The sequence below is a fragment of the Myotis myotis genome, unplaced genomic scaffold, assembly GCF_014108235.1.
Source record: "Myotis myotis isolate mMyoMyo1 unplaced genomic scaffold, mMyoMyo1.p scaffold_m19_p_13, whole genome shotgun sequence".
Taxonomy (NCBI): Eukaryota; Metazoa; Chordata; class Mammalia; order Chiroptera; family Vespertilionidae; genus Myotis; species Myotis myotis.
In genome coordinates, this window is record NW_023416317.1 from 40231669 (window position 1) to 40257146 (window position 25478).

At 41.4% G+C, this 25478-nt stretch overlaps 1 protein-coding gene across 7 annotated transcripts in view; it reads right to left on the reverse strand.

The window, feature by feature from the left end:
• THRB (thyroid hormone receptor beta) overlaps positions 1-25478 on the reverse strand; it is a 288246-nt gene that overhangs the window by 25633 nt on the left and 237135 nt on the right. The window lies entirely within an intron of this gene.

The window sequence follows — 25478 nt, forward strand, 5'->3', positions numbered from 1 at the left end:
AGAGGGGATGGGTGAAAAGCAGGGAGGTGGGGTTTATTAGAAGAGTGGGAAAGGGACGGGAGTGGGAAGGGTCACCCGCAATGGGCACCAGCTGACTCTGATTTTGCTTTAAGAGTGAACTTATGGCACTGGGCTCACACGGAACACCCACAGGTATTTCATGTTCTGCATGTTTGAGAAAAACATTTGCCTTTTCTTTATCTGAAAATCCATTCAGAACGAGATTCAAGGTTATAGCTCTGAAAATGTGGGCTGTCAGCTCTTCAGCCTGATGTGACATGAAGGAGAAGGAGTGGTTACAGTGTTATCAGGATAAAATCATTGCTACTCTAAGCTGCACTGGTCTGCCTCAGGTATGCCCTGCAGCCATGGTGGGTGTGCACATCACACAATGAAGAAAAGGAGGGCACTGACTTCATGGTGCTAATGATCTAGATGGAGTGGACATAACCAAACATATATGACAAAGAGAACCCCAATTCAGGCTATGGAAATGACCTATAACACAGATATGTAAGTAGCATGTTGCAGGTATGTATGTCTATGTATGTTCAAGTGTACTACTTCATTAAGAAACAGCTCAATCTGTAGAAATCTAAGCTTTTCAATATGAAATCAAAGGAGGGATTTTCACATTTCAAAAGATCCTTTACTGTAGATGGTCTCTAAATATTAAGTTCTTTTAATGTAGTGGTTCTCAACCAGGCGTGATTTTGACTCCAACGGACATTTGGCAATATCTGGAGACATTGTTCATTGTGGACTACTGGCATCTAGTGCATCGAGGCCAGGGATGCGTAGATATCCTACAAGGCTCAGGAGAGCCCCCAAATGTCAAGAGTGCCAAGGCTGAGACACTCTGCTCTAACATACATTAAATATACTTTATTTTCTTTTTTGAAAAGGTAATTTGCACACGTGACTTAGGGTCATTGCATAAAACAAGAGGTACCACCTTTGAATGTGGTGGCGATCAAACGAAAGAGGCAGATAGGCTGTGAGCTGAGCTAGTGACTTGAAGTGATACAGGCTGAGAAAGGCAGGATGCACACTGGCTGGCAGTGGGTGGTTGGTGGAGAAAAAGTGTCATTGGTTCAGGAATGGAGGGCAGTATGGCAGAGAGAGGAACATGTGGAAAAACTGGCCAAGATTTCTGGAGCTGAGAGAGTGGACTGAAGCATAAAGCCAGAAAGAAAATGGAACTCGTTAGGGAAGGGAAGAGTTGGTGGAACTAGTGTTTGATCTAACAGGACATGGAAAAGGGTCTGAATGTTGAAGAGGAGCCTGTGGTGGATGCAGAGTGCAAGGGGCGCCTGTCACTGAGTGTCTGGAAGCACAAGTCTTTGAGGGAGACGAGTGGTAAAGGGGGAGAAGAGGACAGGACAATGTGGTGGGAAGTATCTGCAGATAAGGAAAGAGGTCAGGGTGCGGTGACTACTTGAAAGTACATTCTGGGAATCTCCAGGAGAACTGAGGAAATTCATAAAGCAGCTAGTACAGAGGGATCTGAGATGAGGGAGGTACCAAGGACAGCGCACGGAAGGTCAGTCGTCATGAGGACCTGGACAAGGAAGCCTACGGATACCGGTAGTGGGCATGGTACGTAGTATCAGTACAAGAAGATGGGGTGGAAAAAGCTGGACTAGAGCACATGGTAGAGTGGGAAGCAATTGGACCTCAGGCCGAATGCACCCGAATCCTGGGCGCTGAGCAAAAAGCTCTGAGTTTGTGGAGAAGTATTCACAAAGGGATGCGAGGTGGTGGACATGAACCCTGAATGCAGGAAATGAGCAGCACCCATATTCTCTCCCAAGCCTGCCAGGTATCTGACTTCAGTTTCTCATAATGCCTTGGACTCCTGCTCTTAGCTTTCACTGTGAGGAATGGCAACGCATGCTCTAGGATGAAGTTAGGGCATCTAATGACATCTCTGAAGGACGTGCCTTTGACAAGAGAGAAAAGAAAGGAAAGAAGAGCCAACTCATGTTTTTGTCTGAGCTTGGACTTGACTTGGAAACCATTGCTGTTTCTTAGTTTGCTTCCATTTCGGCAAGCTGAGAGGCACTGTCATTTAACTTTTGAAGAGTATGCTATGTATTCTACAAAATGGCTCTATTTTCTGGACTGGTGTTGTCTCTTAATAGTATACGGGTGGCAGTGTCTAATTTGAGTTCCTAACCACGCATTAGCATTCTTACAATTACATAAGCATTGTAGGAAAGTCTGCAGTTGCATTAACCTCTTAAGTATCATTACATTTTAAAGACATGATGTCTGTGACAGATCATTGGGTGGAATGATTGTATATGTGTTTAAACTAAAGGAATTCAGCCAGAGAGGAAGAGCAGAGATGGGAGAGGGGAGAGAAAGGAAAACTGAGGGAGAAAGAGATTGAGGAACAGAGGTGGTGGTGTGAAGGAGAGACAGGAGAAGAGGGGACGGGAGGGAAGAGGAGGGAAAGTTGAGAAAGAGAAATCGAAAGAGTATGTGATCACTTCATATTCAAGTTCATGGCTGGGAGTGATTATGCAATGGGACTTATAAATCTTCCCATTTTGGTTTCCTTTCCTGCCTGCCTCTCACTAGACCGAGTGTAATTCTAGCGTTTAAGGGTACCTGTTTTTCATGCAACATTTTTTTCTCGGTGGGCAGACTTTAAAACCTCCCCATCTCCAACTCTATGGTATAGCAATCTTTAACTTTAAAGAGGCCAAGGAAATTCTAATTAGAGATCATATTTCTAATATGAGGCTTAACTCCTCTTTTTAATCCAAGCCTTTTGATGTGGGTCACTTCAAACATCCCCAACCTTACCGTTTAATTTCCATTTCTAATGTCTACCCAAGTATTCACACAAAGTCCACAGAGCTAGGAACACACACACAAAAGACTTAGATGCCTGTCCCCAAGATTGAGGGGCAATGAAAGCAGACTCAGAAAGAACAGTTTTATGTAGAGTTTCTGCTTCCGTTTTCCATTTTTCTCTCTGAAACACAAAGAACCAGAACACATGCAATCAAAACCAAACCCAAACCGAACAGGACAAGCACATCCCATTTCCTCGATCCTGGCTCCAAAGCAGGACATTCTCTTTCTCTTGGACACGATCACCAACTCTGGTGCAAACACACCAGCAACTCTGGGGATGTGCAATTCCTGTAAAGACGGCACATTGCGAAGCAGAGAATCCTGTGCAGGACAGACACTCCAGAGAGGGATTCTGTGTAAACAGACCCAGAGGCTGACTGGCAAAGCTGCCCGCAGAACAGCCAGACTCAAGCTGCTTGGGGACTTGGAATGTCATTGGAATTTCTGGTGGAAACAGCCAGCCCCCGTCTCTCCCTTCCCCCACAAAAAGACATCAATTTTAACTGTGCTGAAACCACCGCCACAAGGAAGACACAACATCCTGGCTGCCAGTTCCCCTCCCCTTCGTCTGATTTCCAAACTTATTCCCTTTCCTTCTGAAGTCTGCGACCAGAACTGGCTGCAACGACCGATTTTAACTGAACAAATCTTGGCTAGGTTACTTGAAAGACAAAAAATAATATTAAAAAAATAACATAGATTAAAAAAAGGAGCTCATATATTCTGAGTGACAGCTATGGTATTTTTTAAAAAATATATATTTTATTGATTTTTTTTTTTTTTTTTTTTACAGAGAGGAAGGGAGGGGGATAGAGAGTTAGAAATATTGATGAGAGAGAAACATCCATCAGCTGCCTCCTGCACACCTCCTACTGGGGATGTGCCCGCAACCAAGGTACATGCCCTTGACCGGAATCGAACCTGGGACTTTTCAGTCTCCAGGCCAATGCTCTATCCACTGAGCCAAACTGGTTAGGGTGAGCTATGGTGTTTTTAATTTGTCTCTAACTTTTACAAATTAAATGTGTGTTTTCTCATAGTCTATAGTGAAAAATAAGACACATTATATTCTGTATCTCAGCTCTCTTCAATGTGGAAATTACATAATTTCCCCCACCAATTCTTGAAGTCTTATTTCAAATTTGATTCAATGAACTGAATTCTGACTCCTTCTTAGTTTGTGTTCTCAATGCTTCAGAAGCTTGATGACTTTCCCCCCTCTTGGCTATAAATATAAAAACAGGAAAATTACACAGAAGGAGTCAAAAGTCATTCTAAAGTCAGCCATTAAGATAACCAGACTTAACATTAGGTTCTGTATGTAGCTTTCCTTTATTTCATCGATGTGTACTTAAATACACTTTTAACATTTTTATTTTATTTTCCTTTTTATTGAATTTATTGGGGTGACACTGGCTAAGAAAATTATGCAGGTTTCAGGTGCACAATTCCACAACACATCATCTGTACACTGTATTGTGTGTTCAGTGCCCCAGGTCAAGTCTCCTTCCATCACCACTTATCCCCCCCGCCCTCCTCCACCTACTCCCAAGCCAATTTCCACACTGTTGTCCATAAATACCCTTAAAAAAACAAGATTATGATCATTCTCTACATACTAGAAAACTCTAATTAAAGGCTAGCAAATAAGTCATCCTTAAAAAATTATAAAAAGTTAAGACAGCTGCATTAGTGAAGTGCTTATAGAGCTGTAAGGATGGCAACAAACACAGATGAAGCAATTATGAATTTCATGAAAATAGATAAAGATCCAATTGGAATAATGAGGTCTGCCTCACGGGATACCTGCTTATAGTCTTAATTTTGCCTCAAGGAGATATATCTGATGCCCTTCAGAACAACAAAAATCAATAATGGATCAATATGGATAAACATGCTGGGTACGACCTTTTGTCCTAAGAGATAGTTAACAGCTGGGTTTAGTTTTACTGGGATTTACTTAAAGACTTGTAACAGTAAATAGTGGCGCATTTAAGAATATTTGCCTGCTTTGATTTAGTGAGTTTGGCAGGTCGCAGTGGCCTTTCAATGGCTTATGGCTTTGAGAAATTACATCAATATATGCATACACAGTGTGTCTTAACCTCTAGTTCAAGCATCAAATTAATTAGTAAAGAATCCCATTTTAACATTTTATAAGCAAATATTTTCCAGTGCTGGTTGAAGAAAATACAGTGGAAAGACAAAAGAAAAACGAGTTAAAAAAGCATGAAAAGTTTTGCAGGAATTATTAAGAATAGCTGAATGCCCAAATCGAAAGACGGACACTAATATTTTCTTATGATCCTACATCACTACGAAAGGCATATCCAGGCATGTTGAGTGAGGTAATCTTGACTTCTTTTCAAAGATAAACTACTTGAAAGTGTAATATTAAATGAAATAGAAAGCTCACAATCTATCTCACTTACATGGGGTGCTCCTTGCAATAAATAAGAAATTCAATGCCCTTCAGAAGGATGTAAAACTAAATGAAAATGCAGATGAACAAGTCTGAATTTGTTTTACGCTATAATCCTCTTCATATTTCATATTTGGAAGTTATAGAATAGCACAGAAAACATGAACACAGTATATGGTAAAAACTAAACAAGGATTTTAGATTCACTTTATATTTTTTTAGATTCTGCTTATCAGTTTTTAAAACAGGCTATATTAACTATAGTCACATTTAAAAAGGCAAGTGATAATTGTTATAGGAGCCACATCAAATAAACCACATTCTGTTTTAAGATAATTTCACAGAGAAATTCACATTTGAAGATCAATAGGCATCATATACCTGCAAATTAAGAAACCCATGAATTGGGTTTTCTATGAAATATCCTATAGATTGTACACAGAAAAAACAAGTCTCTGGCATATTTGCACTAGAATTTAGCTATTTTAGAAAGTATTTTATATCTGGCAGTTGCCACTAAGTTCCCTAAGAACTACCTGTTTGCCTCTTTGATTTTACTTTTTGGTAATACAAGAAATGATCTATTGATAGAAAATTAAGCAGCACTGTAAAAACCACAGCCTCTATTAAAATAAATGGATATTGCACTTGTTTCAACATTGGATATTTTGGAGGATATTTCATTTACTTTCATATGAGAGTTTATTTGACATACTTGCAGACATGTCAAACCTTAGGGACACAATGGCAATATAAAATGTTCCAGTTTCTTTTTGAGTGTTAGCTTCTTACCACTTGGTATGGTTACAAGTAGATTCTTTACAGTTTACATGGGTAAGTAAATATACTGAAGTGAACATTTACAAATCCTAACATGTCAACAGTATAGTCTTGTTTGCCTCACTGAAATATGTTTCTCGTTAACTAAATAAACTTTTAATGAGAAATGACAAGAAAAACTCAAATGAGTTTTTAATCTGAACATGAACTGGGGAGAATGATCCCACTTCAAATGCCGCAGTACTTATTCACCCAGGGGAAGCTTTTTACATGTTTTCTTTAGCAAAGAAGCTGACATTAATCACTTTGGGCAATATATATATATATATATATATATATATATATATATATATATACATATATATATATACATATATATATATATATATATACACACACACTCACACAGACACACACATACATGTATATATATGCACACACACATTCTCTCTCTCTCTCTCTCTCTCTCTCTCCATACCACCCCCCCCCCACACACACACTGTCTAAAAAACCAATTCAATCCAACTTTCATATATAAAGAAAAAAATCTTTGGAAATCTTCGTTGTTCATGGACCCCTTTCAATCACCCAGCAGCCTCTCTTTACTGCTGTTTTTAATTTCAAACACTCAGCATCCAAAGTCAAATATGTGACAAAGCTGATGCAAACTGTAACTTTAACACACAACGGAAACTTTTAATACATTTAGGTATAATGGTCCCTACCTTTTTTTTGAGAGTAAGATGGTGACTGCCCTTGAGAAAAAGAAGACTTTTCTTCGGTGAAATATTCAGGCTGGCTGTATTGATTCAGGGCCATGTCCAAGTCAGAGTCCTTGCTTTTTAGCATGTTTCCAGGGTAACTACAGGTATAAGGCTGATTCACTGCCCAGGCCTGTTCCATATATATGTTGTTACTGGGCACAGCCTGAGCGCTGCACCCACTGTAACCCGGACTATCTTCAAAATACGCGTAATAATCAGTGGCCTGCATGTAGCAGTTGCTGCTGGCAGCTGGGTGCACTTCATAGAGTTCTTGCATGCAATAGTTCATTTTGTTACCCTAGTTCAGTTCCTACTTTACATATACACACACTCTATGCATGCATTCACCAGCCCCATACACCCAGAGAGCTGGGCATATACGCCGAGAAGCGTACATCCATACACATGAAAGGAGAAAGGAAGATGAATAAACACCACCACTAACACGGCAACCCAGCCTGCGTTACTTTGGAATAGCACCTGATGTGCTAAAATCCTATCTAGATTGAGGTGTCTGTTGAGCTCTCCTGCCATTTGAACATATTGGAAAGCAGATTTCTGACTACCTGAGGTCTTAAGCTGTGAATGAAGCTAATTCCTGGGGAAGATGGCAGGCAGGTAGGGATGACCTTAGCCCAGCGACAGCCCTGAGAGCAAGAATGTTCCTGTTGTTCTGAAACTGGGAAGATTCATTTTATAGGTGGTTTTGAATCCCTTTCAGCATGATTAGAAAATGATTACTCACTGTTATGTCATTTTGGTTGACAACTTAAGCATGAAACGTTATAAAGACATCTTAGAGACTATCCTTGGATACACAGAAAATCCTAAAATCAATAATCGAGTTTATTAGCCTGATGACTGACTCCAAAAACATTAATCCAGTCATACGAACGACAGTGGCTAAATCTGTTGTTGAATGTTACTGATCAGCTTTTAAAACCAGGATCCAACCATTTCCTAATGACACATAGATCCCACAGGTTTTTAAAACAGGCCCAGGAAAGCCACATTTGAAAATGCTGCTGGTTTGCACCTGATAACTTTCTATACATCATCAGCACTAATCTACGTGAGACCTAAAGTTCAACTTAACTGCTTATTCTGTCTTTATTGTTTTGTTTATAAGTGCCTGAGGGAGAGCCTAGGGCAGTGATGGCGAATCTATGACACACATGTCAGAGGTGACACGCAAACTCATTTTTTTGGTTGATTTTTCTTTGTTAAATGGCATTTAAATATATAAAATAATATCAAAAATATAAGTCATTTTTTACTATGGTTGCAAATATCAAAAAATTTCTATATGTGACACGGCACCAGAGTTAAATTAGGGTTTTTCAAAATGCTGACAGGCCGAGCTCAAAAGGTTCGCCATCACTGGCCTGGGGAATACCCTTAAGAAGAATACCCCTCTATTACAGCATTTCCCCCTCTGTTGTCACTAAACAGCACTCTTACCAGTAGTATGTGAAAACTGTGCACACCATCATTTTATTCCCATTCAAATCTGCTTTGGGGACTATCTTGAAGCGTAATTGAATTTAATGGTATTCACACACTAGACATTTAAAGATAGTGATCCAAATGGGAAAAGAGTTTTCTCTAAGAATCACCACATCTTTGAATTAAGATGCAAATATCAAATTAGATCATAGTTATTTGCTGATGATTACTAATGGTGTTCTCTCCATGCGGATGGTGGTTTGCACGTGTATGTCCACTTATACGTGTGTGTTCTCGATGATGAGGGCGGAAGCTGCTTTCTTTGAGCCTACAGAGTCTTCCTCTTTCCTCTGGAGACTCAGTTCGCAGGGCTAGACTTCAGGTGGTGCTGCTTACGTTGGGCGTTCCAGCTGGTCCATGAATGAACGTGTGACCTTGCTGGTATTTCCCCCGCAAGGGACCACAGCAATATAATACGTAATGTCCAATAGTGAGAACTCCGCTTTGGACAGGAAGTTCCAGTTAATAGTAGCCTGGACTTCCGGTCAGGGACATATGACAGGAGGAAGGCGGGTATTATCACCATTCAACAAACATTTATTGGGCAACTATTAGGTACAGAGCAGGAGGTGGTGGGAGCAGAGGCTGTTCAAAAATTCAATCACGGTCCTTGCCACAAGTGGCTTAACAGCAAGTGTATTCAATATACAGAGTAAATTAGACCACTGTCCTGCAAGAGAGCCTTTTAAGTGCTGAGGATTTTTATGAATGTAGTAAAGGAGCTATCGATTCAATGGAAGGAGGTGAAGAATTAGAGAACAAGCTGCGGATGAGACAAAATAAGGGAAGAAACCCAGGCAAACCCTGTGGACGTTTAGTAATAAGACTCCTTGGAAAACTGCAACTATAAAACACGTAAAACAGCTATAAAAATGAAAACAACTATAAAAACGAAACAACTGTAAAACAACTATAAACATGAAAAACTTGAACTATAAAACAAGTAAAGGAATTTTCTCCAAATTGGTACATTTCAACCAGAAAATAAATTGCAACATCCTAGAAAGCATGAAAGTCACCAAAGGAATGAAGAACATAGCTAACATTTCAATAGTATTTTTACTCTCTGATTACTCTTAAAACAAATAAAAGATTTTTTTTTTGGCAGATACAGTATTCACAAGGGTTTTTAAGAACACATACACATAACATTACAATTAACATGTTCTCCCTACTGAAAATGTCAAAACATTTCATTGGAAGCAATGATTATTTTCTGAAAACCCGAGGAAAAAGGATCCAGGCCTTATGTGTTGTTTTTTTTTTTGGTCTGATTTCATTTATTTATCTCAAATTTCCCAAACTAATCTGAAAATTAACCTTTCAATAAAGCAGTTTTCTTTCCTGGCAAATACACTTGTTCCAAGGCCTCTTTCTGGTTAGGAGTTACATGTCGAGTCCATCCAATTCTGTAATTTTGTTCAGCACATTTCCTGGCTCCCTGTCTATTTCATTGAAGGCACAAATCCAAGCAATTTCTTGCTTTTCACCAGCAACAGTATCAACTTAAGCCAGAGCCTCAACTTTCATTCCAAAAAACACGTAAAAACAATTTTTCCGAATTGCTAGATGTACTTGAAAACTCAGAGTTTTATTCTGCCTCAGAACTGGATATAAATACTGCAGCAAAAAAGGAAAAAATGCCTCCCCACTCCCCTCCCCCCACCAAAAAAATGTTTTCTCTTAATTTTTACAAAACATTTGGAAGACCCCTGAGAATCATTTTTTTCTTTTTTTCCTTTTATTATTGTTAATTTTTTTAAATATATTTTTTATTAAGATATTACATATGTGTCCTTATCCCCACGTTACCCCCTACCCCCCACCCCCCCCGCTCATGCCCCCCCCCCCCGTTGTTCATGTCCATTGGTTAGGCCTATATGCTTGCATATAAGTCCTTTGGTTGATCTTTCCCCCTTACCCCCACCCTCCCCTACCTTCCCTCCAAGGCCCGACAGTCCAATCAATGCCTCTCCGTCTCTGGATCAGTCCTTGTTCATCAGTTTATGTTGTTCATTATATTCCACAAATGAGTGAGCATTTTAATTGTGATGTGTCTTGGTGTGGTCCTCTTTGGGTTCCTTTTGTTTGGGGTTCTCTGCGCTTCCTGGACTTGTAAGTCTATTTCTTTCACCAGGTAGGGGAAGTTTTCTGTCATTATTTCTTCAAATAGGTTTTCAATATCTTGCCCTCTCTCTTCTTCTGGTATCCCTATAATTCTGATGTTGGTACTCTTGAAGTTGTCCCAGAGGCTCCTTACACTATCTTCATATTTTTGGAATCTTTTTTCTTTTTTCTTTTTTGGTTGGGTATTTTTTGTTTCTTTGTATTTCAAATCTTTGACTTGATTCTTGGGATCCTCTTGTCTGCTGTTTGATCTCTGTATATTATTCTTTATTTCAGTCAGTGTATGCTTTATTTCTAGTTGGTCCTTTTTCATATCCTCGAGGGTCTCACTAGATTTCTTGAGGGTCTCACTAAATTTATCAGTGGTTTCCATAAAATTCTTGAAAAACCTTATAAATGTGGTTTTGAACTCTATATCCAGTCATTTGCTTTCCTCCATTTCTGTCATTTGTGACCTGTTTCTTTGTCTCCGCATTTTTTATGCTTCCCTGTGTTGGTAGAGTGGTTTTGTGTGCTAGGTGTCCTGTAGGGCCCAGTGGCTCAGCCTCCCCAGTTACCTGAGGTGGACACTCTTGGTGCACCCCATTGTGGGCTTTGTGCACAGTCTTGTTGTAGTTATGCCTTGATTGTTGTAGGATCACTGGGAGGAATTGACCTCCAGGCCAATTGGCAGTGAGAATCGGCTGTATCTGCAGTGGGAGAACTTCTGTGCTGAAGACACCCTTCTGGGGCAAGACTTGCTTCAGTGGGGCTTTGGTGCTCACTGAGTCTGCCCCCTGGGTGTGTCCCTTATAGATCTGAGGAGTTGTAATCCGGATGGTCCCCCTCTGACCACTGGGTACACTGGCTCTTGGAGGTTACCCAGCAGGAGCTATGAAGAGAACTGCAGATTCCCCTTCCTTTTCTGGAGTGTGGAGGTGCCCTGATGAGGCCCAGCTGTGAAGCAATGCAAGCTGCTGTGGGGCCTTGGGCCTTCTCTCGGAAGTTCTGGGTCTGTGGCCCAGCTGCAGTTTGTTAGGTAATTTTCAGGTTGCAAAGGGCCAGGGCATTCATATGCAAAAGCCTCTGCCACAGCCTGGGTGGGGCAGGGTTTCAGGGACTCAAAGGGCGGAGCAAGGAACTATGGCAGATCCTCGGCCCTGCCCTAAGGGTCCGAGCACGTCTCAGTGTCCTGATAATTTAATTGCTGCAAGCACCTCTGAGGGAAAGCCGCCCTCGAGTTCCGAGTTCTGCCCGCTGCCAGACAGTCCAGTTTCTCCCCGTATGAGTCCTGGGTCCCCAGAGACTTCCCGGAACTGGAGTTCAGAGCAGTCGGGAGCTTGTGACTCCCTCCTGATTCAAAAAGACAGCCGCGTCCTCAGGTACCAGCCCCTTTCCGCTCACTCTCGAGCCTCCGTACCTTTGCACTTTACTTCCGCAGCTCCTGACCCTCAATGTGCCTTTCTCTTTCCTTCTAGTTGTAGAATTTCCACTCCGCCAGCCTTCCTGTAAGTTCTGGATGATGTCCATTTTGTCTTTTTATTGTGTTTTGAAGTTGTTGTAGGAGGCAGCAATTTTGGTGTTTCCCTGTGCCGCCATCTTAGTTTCTCTCCATTTTTTTCTTAATTGAATTAGAACCACCCTGAATTCCCTCATAAATCACTGAATAGAAAAACAAGTTTCAAAACAGATTTAAGAGAACCCAGTTCCCACTAATTTTTATTTTTTGGAGAAAACAGTACGAAACTTTCTGAAACTCACTCCTTGTACCAAGTGGGGCTATTCTTTACTTGTAGTAAATGCATGAAACTCTATTTACTAGTAGCTGGAAATGGAGTTAAATGCTCATACTGAATTTGAACTACGGCCCCTCCCATCCTGATGGAAGCTATCACAATGCTATCACTTATGATCAAGCTACCAGGCTTCTTTGTAAAGTTCATAAAGTAATTTAAAAATATTATGTGTCCCAAACGAGGTGAGCTACAGTAAGATTTCTTCCTTATTTCCCTGTCTGACTATTCTAATTTAGTTACTTAAAGAGAAGCTTACGAGTTATTTGACCCATAGTGCATCAAATTTCCTGAAATAAACTCAGAGGGTTTTTAAAATTCTCATTAGAAGTGTTTCAATCAATAATTATATATTATAAAAATACACCTTTGTCCATGGCCAGAAGGAAATAGCTTAAAAGATTAAGACACAATCTTGCTTGGAAAAACTCATAGGTAAACAACAAACTCTCAAGGACTCTGAGGGAAGACATGGTTTCTCTCTCTTTTTTCTCTATTTCCAACTGTGCCGATTCTCAAATAAAGCTCCAGACAGGAATCACTCACAAACTCTAAAGAACCTAAGTGTCACCCTCAGAAATTCTGATTTAATCGATATAGGGTAAAACTTGAGTATCAATATTTTTAAAAGTTCCTCAAGTTATTTTCATAGGCAGCAAAATTTGAGAACTGCTAGTCTATTAGATGTACAACCTCAGTCCCCCTTCACCAGAGCCAAGGCATCCTGACTACTTACTCCGTTTTCTTTATTTTCAGTTTCACTGCACATTTCCCTTAGTTCTTGAAAGTTTATCTTCTACACTTCAATCTGGCTTCACCTGCCCTTGAGTCATATAGTCAAGTAGAGGAGACAGGTCAAGGAGACAGACCAGGAAAGAACTAAACGCAAGGGAGTGTGGGATAACTGTGACCTAGAAACACAGGAAGAATCTGCCTGGAGACTCAGCGGCAGCTTCACAGACGAGCGGGCCTGTGAACTGGCTTTTGGAGAGTATGCAGGACTTTAACAGTGGAGGCCAGAGACATGAGACAGCTGAACAGATATGTCTTAGGAAGAGTGTTATCAACTATACTTGTAAAAGGCACATAAAGAAAGATAAGCATTAGTCAATGTTAATGCTAGTTCCTATTGTAATGGTTGTTCTTACTTTCTGTTTTAGAAATAGAATCTTTACATTTGAGAGGGCAATGGTCCTTGGGAAAAAACTTTCGTTTCGCAGTCTCCCTTTGCATCTAGTCTGTTTGTGTGAATAACTTCTGGCTAATGAGATATAGCAGAAGAAATGTTGTAAGGTGGTTTCTAGGGAACTTAAAAGACAGCTGAAAAAGAAAGCTAGTGCATAGCATTTGCTTCTTCATTCCTTCTTCCTGCTGTATGGAATGTGAATACGATTGCTGGAGCTCCAGACACCATTTTGGTCCATGAGGATGAAAGTCATACTCTAGAGATGACAGAAAAATAAGCTGGAAGGAATCTAGGTGCTGAGCCTAAAACTACCACAGAACTGCCATCGTAGTCTAGACTGTCATCCTCTGGATTCTTTTTCCCTCAAGATAGAGAAAATGCTTTCCATTTAGGAGCCTGGGAAGCTGCTGAAGGGGGTGTCTTTATTGTGTTTACCGAGGAGGAAAGCTGCTGGTTGGGAGAAGCAGGCCAGACACGTGGAAGGGCAAATCCCCAGGCGGCTGCAGAACAAGACTTGGCCTTCAGGCTCTGGGATTGAGTCTTGTTTTGGTAGGAATAGAAACTCAAAGTCCTCCTCCTTTAAACATCTGTACTCTGAATTTGTTTCTACTTTTTTTCTCCTTTAGTATTTAATAAAAGCTTTTCGACAGCTCTAGCCTATTACAGCTCTATTGAAGGATATTAAAGGGAGGCTTTTGTTCGCAATCCAGCACCAAGCCGAATTTGCTTTGATAAAAATGTGCCTGAAAAAGTGACAAGATTGTTGTGATGCTTAAATAATCTAATCTAATGGGAAGTGGTTCACAGTACAAGCCCTGTATGGAATAGAGGTAATGTAGGAAAAGGGAACAGGGTGTAACTAAGGCACGGAGACGATGTTCAGCACAGCAAATGGCCAGGGTTTGGGTTATATAAGTGGCGAGAGCTAGGAATAAAAGCAGTCCTGTGCCACATTATGAGGGGCCTGTATGTCTTCAAACTTTATCTTGAAACCAAGGGTAATTTCAAGCTGGGTTGGGGATTGGGGAGAGGGGTTAGGTGACATGTTTCTAATTCTTTAAAATCAAACCCTTGGCTGCTAGGTAGAAGATGAATCGAAAGATCAGAGGCATAGAAATCTCGCAGGGAGATATTCTGGTCCCTGTTTTAGTGATGAGAAACTGAGACCTAGAGAGCTTAAGAATTAAGAACTTTCTCAAGATCATAAAGCTGATGAGTGATGATCTGAATCCAAGTTTATTTGGCTGCAAACCCTTCACTTTTTTTTGAAAATAGTGCCTCCACTTAGAATATCAGCTTTCTATGCAGTAAATCTGAAATAGTTATTTACATTTACATCTATGCTCTCTTAAAATCAATGCATAAATTACAGATAAAGGTATAGTGCTTATTTCCTGGATATTTAAGTTCATTCAGGGGTCCACAATAAGCATATAATATGTTGCTTACTAAATTAATGAATGCAAGTGGACAGTGGCTGAATGACCTAAAATTATAATCTTCTAGATTGTTAGTTAATATGCATTTTCTCCATGTAAACAGGATGACAAGTTAGAATACAGGATGTGGCTATAAAATATGCCTCCAGTTTGCTGTCCTTATGCCATTAGTAGCTTGCATTGGGGCCCAGGGTACTGTAGGGATGACTAAACATACAATGATTCTTCCTGGTTCCTCCATTGTCCTCTTTGAGGGGTCCAGAAACTTAACTATGTCAGACAAGGGCATTTATATGCTCAAAACATTTCTAAACATTCTTGCTGGATATTTATTTCATGAAATCCTCTCTTTTAAAAATATATATTTTTATTGATTTCAGAGAGGAAGGGAGAGAGAGAGAGAGATGGAAACATCAATGATGAGAATCATTGATTGTTTGCCTCCTGCACGCCCCCCACTGGGGATTGAACCTGCAACCTGGGCATGTGCCTGGACTGGGAATTGAACCAAGACCTGCTGGTTCATAGGTTGATGCTTAATCACCAATCCACACTGACTGGGCATGAAATTCTCTCTTGCATATTGAAAATAATATTTGATCTGATTTCAGCCTAACGTCAAAACTTGTTTAAGCTTTCAAGTAATGGAGTGTAGGGCCCCAAATTCCAAGATCCAGTTGTGCTATTTCAAGGCCTCTCTTTCATAGCATTTCCAGGGGGATGGAAGAGTATTTATTAATCACTGGAATTCTATTAGTGTCTTCACCCCCTGCTGAGTAACTCGAGGATTCTTGGAATTTTTTCAGCTTTATTGATGTATGATTGAGAAATAAAACTGTACTAGATAAGATACTTGAAGTGTACATCATGATGATCTGGTATACATGTACACTGAGGGAAGATTCCTCCTCCCTGGCTCATTAACATGTAATTGGCAAATTTCAATTATACAATACAGTGTTATCAATCTTGGAATGTCCTGATAGACCACAAGCAATATGCCATTTGTCTAAATTTGTCTACGAGTAGTTTTATCCCTTGTTCAGGGACAGCCCTTGGCAGGCAGTGAGGGAAGTGACATTTTTCCTCAGGGCACTGTGGCATAGCCTCAACAATAGGATAGTGTCAACACTGATCCTACTGTACAGCACACAACCTGACAATCCGCACAGTGGTATGTGGTAGTCCTGTTCCTTACTTTTTCTCTTACCCACTTTCCTGCTATCATCAACCTTTTCATGGTCTCCTTCCATCCCCAATCCTTCCATTGCCTTGATTAGACCTTGTCAAAGGAGAACGGAATCTGATCTAATTCAGATTCCTTTGGAGATGCTAGAGACTTGACAAACTATCCAGCCAGGAGGTTTGCATTTTGAAAAACCACAAAGGGCAATGATGGCATTACAGACACTCGGGGCACCCCATGGGAGTTGTCCCGGGGAAGGGAAAGACTTTGAATTCCAGTGGTCACCTGTGATTCTTTATAAGGCTGACTATCCCAACAATACCTTTTCAACTTCAATGCAATGTTAGTAAGTTAGCCATCCACACTGTACCTGATTTTGTCTGAATATTGGTGAAAAGGGCACAACATATCACTTTCCCTGGCTGGTTTGGCTCAGTGGATAGAGCGTTGGCCTGTGGACTGGAGGGTCCCGGGTTCGATTCCGGTTAAGCCCACTGAGTTGTGGGCTCGATTCCCAGTTGGGGGTGTGCAGGAGGCAGCTGATCAATGATTCCCTCTCATCATTGATGTTTCTATCTCTCTCTCCCTCTCTGAAATCAACAAAAATATATTTAAAAAAAAGATATCACTTAATCTTTACTAAAGCTGCAGGCCCTATGCTGAGTGCTTAACATGCACTATCTTTCATTTTTATGACAAATCTAACAACCGGACATTATTACCCCACTTAGAATAAAGCAGACTGAGAGAGAGAGGTTAAAAAATTTGCACTGAGCTGGTAAATTAAAGAGAAAGAAGTCACCCTAAGCCTGTCTGAATGTAAAGTATATGACCTTAACATTTAAAACAATTACACAAGTTATTCATAAATATATTCTTATTATAGAACAATTTTGAATGTAGTTTTAAATCTTTAACTAGAAGCCCGGTGCACAAAAATTTGTGCACTCAGAGGGGAGGGGAGGTGTCCCTCAGCCCGGCCTGTGCCCTCTCGCAGTCTGGGACCCCTCGGGAGATAACAACCTGCTGGCTTAGGCCTGCTCCTAGGTGGCAGAGGGCAGGCCTAATCCCTAGGTGCAGCCCCTGGTCGGGCTCAGAGCAGGGCTGATTGGGGAGTTGGGGCGCCACCCCCTGTCATGCACAGAGCAGGGTGGATCGGGAGGTTGCGATGCCACCCTCAGTCACGCTCAGGGTAGGGCCGATTGGGGGATTGGGGCACCGCCCCCTGTCACACTCAAGGCAGGGTCGATGGGGAGGTTGTGGCGCCACCCCCTGTCATGCACAGAGCAGGGCCAATCAGGGGGTTGGGGTGCTGCCCCCTGTCACTCACAGAGCAGGGCCCATCAGGGGGGTTGGGGCTCCGTACCCTGTCACGCACAGAGCAGGGTCGATCAGGGGGTTGAGGAGCTCCCCCCTGTCATTCACTGAGTAGGGCCAATAGGGGAGTTGGGGCACCACCCCTGTCACACACAGAGCAGGGCAGATCAGGGGGTTGGGGCGCTGCACCCTGTCACACTCAGGGCAGGGCCGATGGGGAGGTTATGGCTCTACCCCGTCACACACAGAGCAGGGCCGATCATGGGGTTGGGGCGCCGCCACTGTCACACTCAGGGCAGGGCCGATGGGGAGGTTATGGCTCTACCGGGTCACACACAGAGCAGGGCCCATGGCGGGGGGGGGCGGTTGGGGCACCGCACCCTGTCACACACAGAGCAGGGCCGATCAGGGGGTTGGGGCGCCACACCCTGTCACACACAGAGCTGCAGGGTGATTAGGGGGTTGGGGAGCTCCCCCCTATCAGGCACAGAGCAGGGCTGATCAGGGGGTTGGGGCGCCTTCCCCTGTCACGAACAGAGCAGGGTGGATAGGGAGGTGGTGGCCCCGCCCCCTGTCACACCCAGAGCCGCAGTGCGATCGGGGGTTTGGGCGCTGCCCCCTGTCATGCTGATCCCGGTGCCGGGAGGCCTCGTGGCTCCGCTGATCCTGGTGCTGGGAGGCATATTACCCTTTTACTATATAGGATAGAGGCCTGGTGCATGGGTGGGGGCCGGCTGGTTTGCTCTGAAGGGTGTCCTGGATCAGTGTGGGGGTCCCGCTTGGGTGCCTGGCCAGCCTGGGTGAAGGGCTGATGGCTGTTTGCAGTAGGTCACACCCCCTTCAGGGTGGGGGTCCCCACTGGGGTGCCTGGCCAGTCTGGGTGAGGGGCTGAGGGCTGTTTTCAGGCTGGCGGGTGACTGAAGCTCCCAACTGCTCCTATTTTTCTTTTTATTCTGGGCCAGCTTTAGCTCTGAGGCTTGGCTTCAGCTCTGAGGCCCCGGCTGCTGAAAGCAGGTATCTGGTTTGTTTGGGTTCTATAATCGAAACACTGTTTCAACTCCAGCTCTGAGATCCCAGCTGGCTGAAAGCAGGTTTCTGGGGTTTTGTTTAGCTTCTATATTTGTAACAGTGTTTCAAACTGCAAGCTCAGAGGCCGGCAGCGGCAGGCGGGGAACGTTGGCTTCCTCCGTCACTGAAGCAAGCAAGCCTCATGTTTGCTTCAAGCTGCCTAGCTGCCAGTCGCCATCTTGGATGGCAGTTAATTTGCATATCACCCTGATTAGCCAATGAGAAGGGTAGCGGAGGTACGGCTAATTACCATGTTTCTCTTTTATTAGATTGGATATTAGCATCGACCTTTATTCCACTCTTTCATTTTTAAGGTATCTACAGTTACAAGGGTAGTGTGCATCAGTAACTTTTGCTATGCACATTTGTGCACACACAGCTATATAGACTTTTAAAACTGCAAATGGGATTATACTGTGCTTTATGCATGATTGTTTCTCCATTATATATTCCTAAAACCACCTCTTTTAAAAAAATCTTTTAATTTCTCTAGTAGATGCTTTAGATATACCACAATTTTTTTGGGACACTGCCCTACGGATGGACATTTGGATCATTTCCAAAATTTCAGGAACAAAAACAAAGATGCAAAGAAAACTATTGAACTCAGACCTTTGGGACTTGTGTGCGTATTTCTATGGGATAGATATTACAAGAGGGACGGCTGGGTGGAAGCATTGTTGTGACAGACACTGCTAAATTGGCCTTGGAAAACTCGTGATCCATCTGCTCAACGGAAATGAAAGTTGGACGAAACAGAGCCTTGAATTTCTGATGTGTGCCTTTCTTTGACATTGCCTTGTTCCCAGTATTTCCACCCTGCCCCCACCTCCACTCTAGCTGGTGGCTTCTTTTGCCCTCTACCTCTATCTGCCCTGGCCTACTTACAAGGTGCTCTTCCCTGCCTTTGAAGTATCAAGTCACAGGGCTCTCTTGCACATGCCAGAAGTGGATAGAAAGAACTTATTCCCACGTTGATGGCTAAGGCTTCAGAGTGTCCTTGAAGTATATGAATCACACTGGTGCTCTCAGCCGGGACTGTACACCCTGATATATGGTGAGTAGGAGCACAGTAGAAAGACGAGATGGATGAACAGCTGGTCATACTGGTGAAAGGGTTCAAACTTTTTAATCCTCCATCTTCTAAAATATTCATTTACCTGAAGATGCCCTTGTGTTTTACTTAAGGACAAAGATAGCTGTCACCCACAGAAAAGGTGCATATCTAACTTGAAGGATTATAATACATATAATGACTTGGCTTTATGTCTCTAAATTTCAGAACACTTTGTTATTTTGGTGAGAATTATACATCACTTAAAATTGTCATCATTGATTTGATTCATCCTTTTCTCCTTATGAAGAGCATGAGTTAATAGTCTGCCCCTTTGCTGACATAAGATATTGTTTTTAAAAATACTTCAACTTGTCTAAATCTTGGAGACTGGTTTAATAAATTATAGTATATCTACAAGCAAGAACAACCTATTGCCAAAAAAGTCAGGATTCAAATAATATTTAATGACAAGGGAAGGTGTTCATGATATATTGTTTAAGCATTAAAAATGGTATGCCTATCTTCCTTTTGTTAACTTGTATGAGTTCCCTGTAAATGTTGGAGATTAAACCCTTATCAGTGATAACATTGGCAAATATGTTCTCCCATGCAGTGGGCTTTCTTTCTTTTTTTTTTAAAAAAAATATATTTTTATTGATTTTTTACAGAGAGGAAGGGAGAGAGATAGAGAGTTAGAAACATCGATGAGAGAGAAACATCGATCAGCTGCCTTCTGCACACCCCCTACTGGGGATGTGCCCGCAACCAAGGTACATGCCCTTGACCAGAATTGAACCTGGGACCCCCAGTCCACAGGCGGACGCTCTATCCACTGAGCCAAACCAGTCAGGGCACAGTGGGCTTTCTTGTTGTTTTGTTAATGGTTTCTTTTGCTGTACAGAAGCTTTTTATTTTATCTCCAACAAAAGGAAGATAAACAACCCAATCAAAAAATGGGCAAAGGACCTAAATAGATACTTTTTGAAAGAGGACATAAGGAAGGCCAAGAGACATATGAAAACATGCTCAAAGTCACTAATGATCCGAGAGGTGCAAATCAAAACGACAGTGTGGTACCATCTCACACCTGTCAGACTGGCTATCATCAATAAATTAACAAATGACAAGCGCTAGTGAGGATGTGGAGAAAAAGAAACCCTTGTGCACTGCTGGTGGGAATGCAGACTGTGCAGCCACTGTGGAGAACCGTATGGAGTTTCCTCAAAAAACTAAAAATGGAACTCCCATTTGACTCAATAATCCCACTTCTAGGAATATATCTCAAGAAACTAGAAACACCAATCAGAAAGGACATATGCATGCCTATGTTCATAGCAGCACAATTTACCATAGTTAAGATTTGGAAACAGCCTAAGTGCCCGTCAGCAGATGAGTGGATTAAAAAACTGTGGTACATCTACACAATGGAGTACTATGTTGTTGTAAAAAAGAAGGGATTCTTACCATTTGCAACAGCATGAATGGGACTGGAGAGCATTATGCTAAGTGAAATAAGCCAGTCAGAGAAAGATAAATATCACATGATCTCACTCATTTGTGGAATATAATGAACAAAATAAACTGATGAACAAAAATAGATCCAGAGACAGAGAAGCATCAATCAGACCGTCAAACCTCAGAGGGAAGGTAGGGGAGGGTGGGGATAATGGGGAGAGATCAACCAAAGGATTTGTATGCATGCATATAAGCCTTACCAATGGACACAGACACCAGGGGGGTGAGGGCATGAGTGGGGGAGTGAGGGGGGGTAATGGGGCAATAAGGACACATATGTAATACCTTAATCAATAAAGAAAAAAAATGGTATGCCTAATATGATTCCAAGTTTGTAAAAAACAGATATGCACAGAAAAAAGACTAAAATGTAATAAAGATTTTAACCCTATTTGTCTTTGGAGGATGGAATTACAAATAATTTTTAAAAATTATTTTTATTAAACCATTAGAAAATTTTCATAATGAGAGAAAATAACTTGTTAGTGAAATTATTTTGACTATTTTTCTTGCCTCCTTTGGGATCTGAGACTCAATTACCTTGATAAAAAACACACAGCAGATCTACAGAGAAAATTCAGCGAAATCACTGGATTGCTGCTATTCTTTTTTCTGATGCAAGCAGTGAGGTGGGCCAAGCTTGCCTTGTTTCTCCCACCAGGTTCCAGTGTTTCTGGAAGGTCCCTGGTTGACATCAAGGACAAGCATTGAAGTATGGAGGTCTGATTATTTATCTGGGCTTATCAGGGCTGGCTAGATTCAGCTACAGGGGTGCCGGCATCTGCCAGGACCCATCCTGTCGGTCTCGGGGGACCCTGTGGTTTCCGGAGAAGAGTTCAGGAGGGTGTGAAAGGGCCAAGTGGAGAAGCCTTATACAGCATAAAAACTTAGAGGAGGATCAGGGCTCCAGGCAAAGAGAATCGGACTCTCAGAAGGGTTCAATTCCCAGAGGGAGGTGTTACCAGGCAGAGCGATTCCACAGAACATCTAGTTGGCAATTAAAATAATAAGCCCGGACTAAAGGAAGGCCCAATCAAGAATTGACTCAGATGGCTCCCCAGGTGAGATGACTGGAAGAAAAATGCAAGTTTTCCAAAAGTCCACTAGGTGGCAGACCCTTTCCTATACTAAGAATTGAAGAATTGTAGTCTAAGGTTCTTCCTGATACTCAGGTTCCTGGGCCCCTTTCCAGAGCTTCCAATACAGGAGTCTGGGGTGGGGCTTGAAGTTCTGCATTTCTAAGAAGCCTCAGGTGTTGCTAGTGCCACTGGTTGGTGAACTGTGAGCACCACCCAATACATCATCTCAGACTATGGAAACGGAGGAGATCAGCAGAAGGATGTGGTCCTCATGGCCAAGCTATCAGTTCAAATTGGGACAAAAACTCCAGGGAGGTGTAGTGCGGAGATAGAGGGTGGCTTGGGGAAGGGAATGGGTCACTTGGTTCTGGCTGGATATAGTGTCTGGTACTAAAGCAGATTTGAATTGCGGTCTTTGCAGCAGAATGAAAGTTCTTTAGAGATCTCATTCTAGTTCAATATGCTACCAATGAATTTCATTAGAATGACTGTAGCAGATCAGAGCACAGGTATATGCAGGTTAAATTGAAAGCAGAATTCAGACCAAAATGGAAAACAAAACATTAGATGTATCACACAAAAATAAACCTAAAGAGAAACGTGAAGAACACTATAACGTACAAATCAGTGATCCTCAAATTATTTTAAAAGAAATATCCTACTCATTACGGCTCAATACATGGTTCAACTACACAAGAATTTATGTAGCTCTGTCCCCACATGACTGACAGGCAGGTTTGACAATACCCAACTGGTCTATATCCTGTTCAGTGATGTGAATGTACTGCTCATGCGTCTGAATGTCAACGGCAATGTCAAATTGCTATAAAGATTTTTAAAGCTTATTCTCAGTTTCTGCACTTGCATCAATAGAGTGGGGAAAGTCATCGTCTTCAGAAGGATCCTCGTCCACAAATCACACTTACAGGGGTACTGGTTTGGGAGTTGGGCTCGTTACATAACATTAAGCAGTCAACTTGTTTTTTTGGCTTCTGCACTGCAGACCCTTAATTTTTTGTATCCTTGAAGGCCATTTAGTTATTATCAGTTCAATTTGGGGTCCCTGAAATGGGATTACGTAGATGTTCATTTAGCCCCACTGCTATTTCTTCATGCTGGCACATCAAGGACAATATCCCACACATGTAGGCACTGAATAAACAGTGGTGGGATGAATGAATGAAATTACAGCCCAGCACTGAGATATCAAGCATGCTTGGGGGCTAGAGATATCCAGGAAATAAACATCCAGTATGGACGGACATCAAAATAGAACTCTCATATAGAGGCAGGTGAGCAGGGCAGATGGAGAAGAACCAAGTTAAAAAAAAAAAAAAGAAGAGTGACTAATCACATTGTTTCCTGGCCTCACTGGTAAATAGGTGTCCACTGTGAATGACTGGAATTCAGTTAATATGGTTCTTGGGCCATAACAATATAGCCTTCCTGGTGGCATTTTCATATTGAACCAAGGCATTGGCTCACATCCATGCCAAGGTGAACCCTGGTTAGTCTGGAAACTACGGGAGAATTAACCTTAGTTGTTTTCCTTTTAATACTAGAATCTTGAGGAAGTACTTTAATATTTACTTATAATGTCTTATTAAAGAATTCTCTGACTTCCAGCAGTAGAGAGCTGAACGAATGCAAAATCAACTCTAACCTCCCTGAAATGTCTTGTCCCACCCCACACTCATTTGTCCTGCTTCCTGTCCCCTGTCCTTACCAGGCACATGGTGTAGCCCAAGGAATTGATGTGATTTAATGATGCAGAACTAACAACAATGATTACAGTCATAATGATAGCTGCTATTTAAGGAGCACTATATGGGAGGTATTAGGCTAAGTGCTTAAAAACATGATCTTATTTAATTTTATCAAGAATCACATAAGTTTGCTCAAGAACAGAAATTTGGAAGGGCTAGTATTCTAGCCCAAATCTAGTATTCTAGCCCAAATATGTCAGACTCAAAATGTGGTCTTAACCACTGTATTATATATACTTAGGGTCTTGGATCCAAATAAAGACTCTTTCCTTTTGCTTTTAAGGTGTATGAACAAATTGAAAAGTGTATGGTGCAGGGGACTCTACACATCCAAGGCCAATATTTCTCATAAATGATGGAGCAGAGATTGTCCCTATGATTGAATGAATAAATGAATGAATGACCATGGCTACAAATTGTGAATAAATCAAAATTAGCCAGTGAGGTTTTTATATCACGAGGACATTACACTTTCTGTTGGCATTTCACTGTACACCAAGTACTGACATAGTTTTGATGCCAGCTCACAAAATTCAAGATACAACCTGGTTACAAATTCTAAGACTAAATCTCAATTATATTTCAAACAAATGTGTACATACACACAGACACACCTATCCTATATCCTGACTCCTTTGAAAAAAACATATTTTGCTTTTTTTCTAAATATTGCTTTTAATTTCCCAAATCTCCTAAATAATACAGATAAGGGACAAACACAAATCTTCACAAAGAGAACATAAATAGTTTGGGATATTCTCCAATCAGAGCTTATACCATTATTTTATTGTTATTTTTAGATATTCTATTTTCATCTGAAAATTTGTACACTCAACTACCTAGGTCAACTGGTAGTTCCAAGGAGCGATTGAATTGTTTCCAGAAAAACTAAAGAACAACCATTTTTCGTTTAGAGGGGTAAATATAATCATGTGTTTCTGTCTCAGTTACAAGAGTTTGCAAAAGTCCTTCATGGCTCATACAGAGGAGTCTTTATAAACTTTCATTAACATATCTTGTATGTGATTGCCAAATATTCAAAGACCCAATTTAAAATTTTATCATGAGTCAAAATCCTTAAAGAAAAAAATCAAAAGCCTTTTTTTTTTTTTAAAATGCTAAATTGAAAACAAATGGGAAGTTACATGAACTTGGACATTTAAAGACACAAATTGCTTTCTTGGACATTTAAAGACTAAGTTAAGAAGCAAAGATTTTGGGGAGCCCTAAGACAATAAAGCGATCAGCACAAAGACATCTGTCAGGGTGGAGGCGACCTGAGGTAAAGACCAGTTAAGTCGAATGCAATCAGGAACTTAGGCCAGTTTAACATATTTCTTATGAGGTGACCACCTCCTAAAACCATAATCTCGCCTTTCAGGATGATGACACAAGGATTTAATGAGTTAAAAACAACACCACCCACAACTTAAAACCTCTCTTTAGAATACGAATTGCCTATTTAGTTTAAAGGTAGCCTTGGAGATCCCATTAGCTGCTGGCACAATTGGGAAAGAAACATACACACACACACACAGACACATGTCCACATGTCAAAGCAAGTACTTCTATAATGATAGCAATGTCTGTTTTTACTCAGATTTTAAAATAGAATTAAAGCCAAAA